Below are 4421 nucleotides of genomic sequence, written 5' to 3' on the forward strand. Positions count from 1 at the left end.
TGGTTGACACAGGAGATAGGCCAATATGGCTTTTTTTTTTAAATAAGAAAACACAGTGGCTATTTTTCAAATAATACGTATAACTTAAAAAATCAATTTTGAATATTTAGTTATCATAGTTACCCCTACACCTAACTAATACTTATTCAAAGTTGTTGTTTTTCCTGTGATTCCATTACGTCCTCGTTTTCACTGATCTTGAGTGATGACAGAAAACCCACTTGTAGAGAAAAAATATATGCAGAAACGGCTTGTTTGGATTGTGAAAATTTTGTAAACCTGACGATGACCGAAGAAAGTCGAAACATTGTTCGCTCCTCTACATAAAAAAAATTTCCCAACCCAGCCAGCCGTTTTTACATTATATTTTTCTCTACAAGTGGGCTTTCTCGTCATCACTGGTTATTATTTTATCATGGCCATTGTACGAGAAGTGTAAGTCTTTATGTGTTTTCTTTATGTATTTGTAACCATTATGTCTGAACTAACGTACCTTACACCACTATTAACAGTATACGCTCATACGATCGTTAAGAAACTTAAACCAAAGATTTATCAATAGAAGAAATGACATCTATTTCATTTAACAATGTAGAAAGGAACAACTAACCCTTAATTTTGTAAAGGTAAAACTACCAAAAATTTAATCAATGCACAAACATTATCCAAAATTTACAGAAAAAAATCTACTTAAAGCCATGTTGAACACAAAATACAAAGAACAACATGACTTACAAAAACAAAAAATGAACCTCGACTATCAACTGGCATGCTGCATTAAACCAGAGACTTACGGACTTGTATAACGAAACATAAACCAAATCAACACTAGGAATGACAGGGACAAAAAGATCTGCCACAACAAAATACTATAAAAACTAAGATGCAAACAACAGAAAAGACACCAACACGACAAACCGTTGACTAACCTCATAATTAACAGATCCGACCGACAATTAAACACAGACGAGACACATCTACTTAACAAATAACTCAATTTCGCAATACCACCAAGGTACATTCCAACCTTAGAAATTAAAACATATTTAGAAGACCTAGCCAGGAGACTTGTGATATTTTCCATGGAAAACAAAAACAAGAAAACGACTGAAAACAACCAAAAGAAAGAAGACAACTTCGTGACCTGACGATGACCGAAGAAGGTCTAAACGTTGTTCGCTCCTCTACGTAAAACATTTTCTCAACCCAAACCAGCCGTTTTTTACATATATATTTTTCACCATCTTGTTTCATATTAAGTATCTAGTTTTCTTCAGAAGAAAGGGAATTAATGTCTAAAGTGCTATTATTCTAATCACCAGTATTTGTGCTGTATCAAGTGTTACTTATAGTATCATCAGTTGTTGACACCCCTTGAGAATACTCCGCCAGAGAGGGTTGTATTATACTTGTTGATGTCCAATCTTGTTCGCATGCATTGTCTGGAGTGAAGACTTAGTTTTACCATTAAATTTTAAGGACGCCATCATTACGTTTTTTTATGATAGTTGTATCTCACATTTATCTAAAGGTGTTTGAGTAACAGAGAACAAATAGAATAGGTAAAATATATGCATGTCTAAATTCAGCGTACAGCAATGACAACAAAAAGCCGTTCAACTTGCACATTATGTTTATTGCAAGTGTCTTCTGATTATAACGTTTACTTAAATTATAATCAATACCAAATGCATCGTTAATCGACTCTCCATATGTATACATTAGTTTCTTGTTCCGTTCATTTAAGGGTAATTTAACTTTATTTAAAGTTTCATCGTCACTTTAAATTTAATAACTTACTAGTAGAGACTTTGCGGTCAAAATGTATCTTTGTCGCAACAGTACTTTTTTAAATGCAGGACTTCTAGAATAATGGAAAATAATTGTAATCGCAGGGACCGAAATATAACAGTCCATTTAACTTAGGCCTATCATTAGTCAAACCTTAATTAAGCACAGCCTATATTCGATACAGATAAATTAATACTGTATCTTATGTACGTTTTTGCTTTAGTTTAATTAGGGATAAACTTTACCGTATCGTTAAACGATTTTTTGTTATTATGCAACCTAACATCATACCTTTATAAAAACTTTGATACGATTTTAATATACTGTTGTACAAAGTAACTGCTAAAGTAGACTTCCATTGAAATGAGGTGCACGCACATTTTCAGAACAAATATTGTGTATTATTATAATAGATTTATCATCTTAATATAAATACATATTAAGCAAGACTGTGTATGTAGAAGTGTCAGAACTAGTATAAAACGGTTGTAGAACTGATGCAGGCTACCTCACACTTTAGTCATTCAACGATATATGTGCATAATCATTAACATACCAATAAAATCAAATATATTACAGAGGATAATAAACAAATACTTGAAAAAATACGAACATATATTCCGATAAAAATACTAGATTTAAAGACAAACGACTAATGTACTTGAGAAGAAATGATCAAAGTAATACCACTTTATTTGGTATCGATAACTGTTTGATATAACCGAAGCATAAAGTGCAGAGGAGACTGAATGTGGGCAGGTTTGGGTTCATGGCGACACACACAAATTATATATTCCTGCCCTTCCAAGACATTTCCCAGTTTTCTTGAACTTTGTTATCTATTGGTTACCAACAGTTTTCGATAAATTTGACATCTGTGTAATGTAGTGTCGATTCACTGCACTTAATCTAAAGTCTTCTTTATGTTACATCATTAGATAGACTGCATGAGCGCTACCAACCCTTTTAGTCCTGTGACATGCAGCAGAATCATCCTGAAATGTGCACTAGTTAGCTTTACTGAAGTGATTCCAAGTTGTTAACTTCAACTGGGACTCGAGGATCTTGTTGTATTTATGAGCAATAAAATTGCCTTTCACAATATGCAGGCGTTTTCAGACCCTGATGATAGATATATCTTCACATCATCTGACCCAATGGATGTTGTATAGTTGCATTTAAACACGCTGATGAAACTCTCCACATCAAAGGAGTAGAAAGTGCTTTGCTTCGTATTGTTTTAGTCCAGACAGCATGCTCTTTGGCCCAGTTAAGCCTCATCTTGTTGATGAGAAGAGGTTTATTTCTTGACTGTCTTTAGAGATATGTTAAGTACAGAGGACACTTGACAATGCGTGCAGTGACACCTCAATTTTTTTTTAGATCTGTTTAAGACTCAGAAATATTTTTTATGAATTGATTCCAGTTGTGGTAAAATACCATATTATTAAATAACTATATTAAAAAAACATTTGTCAAAATATTCCACTTTTCTTTTCTTTTAGTTTTAACCATGGACATGAACACAAAAAAGTCTTGTTTTTCGATAAAATTTGGCATATGACTCACAGTAATTCACATAATATCTATTTTATATCAACAGGTTACGCCATATTCACTATCTAGTGGAATGGCAAGAGTACCTCCTTTGATTATATATGCTGAATCAATTTCTTTCGAGCCTTTCGAGAGTGGGGTAAATAGAGTCATTTGCTAGTAATTGAGAAACATTTGTCAAATGCTCCTGTTAGATATATAATTTAAATTTAGCTCGTATTAAACATTAATTATAATAGAATTGCTAGTCAAGATTTGAAAGAAATTGAGTCTATCAAGCTTAATTACAACATTTAGAAAAAATGTCATATAATTTATGTTTAATACAGAATTAATGGATATAAAAAAACAATACACATTAATGTATATAAAATAAATTTTATATAAAAAAATAAATAATTAAATTTCAAAGAAAAAATCTCGTTGTTTGAAAAATATGCCATATTTTTTTATTGTCACAAATCTCAAGTTTGTAAAGTTTGGGGTGCTGCTAATCAAACATAATAATCTTATAATGGTAGGCTCTTGATCCTTATGAGATCAACGATTGTGTTAAGTAATGAGGTTGGTTTATAGTTCATTTCCAGTAGTCTGTAGTGGACTAAATACAGACGAATGTACGATATACAAGGAATAATTAAGACTAAGAAATAAAATCTGTGAAGAGTAGTTTTACTATTGCCAACAGTTTCATGATCTCAATTTATTTTCAATTAATGACCCAAGTAAACATTGAGACAAAGTTAACAAAGATATTATATCAGTCACTTATATAATATTTAAGTAACTTTCGTGTTTTGATGAGAATAAATCGTAAAGATGATATTTCCAATATCATTACCATGTTACCAACTGGTCCTGTTATTTTTAACAGTGTCAGATATTCTATTCTCTTTTCAAATTATGATGGACAGGGACTAGTATTTGATTGAAACATTTCAAAAGAATATACCGAATGATTAGAGGTAGATAGTGATAAATATTTTGTAGAATACCTCTAAGGTCCACAGAATGGAAAGTGGTGGGCAAATACAAACCTTTAAGGCCACGGAATAATATTACTGACAAACGTT

Source organism: Tachypleus tridentatus, chromosome 6 (genome assembly GCF_004210375.1).
Source record: "Tachypleus tridentatus isolate NWPU-2018 chromosome 6, ASM421037v1, whole genome shotgun sequence".
NCBI lineage: Eukaryota > Metazoa > Arthropoda > Merostomata > Xiphosura > Limulidae > Tachypleus > Tachypleus tridentatus.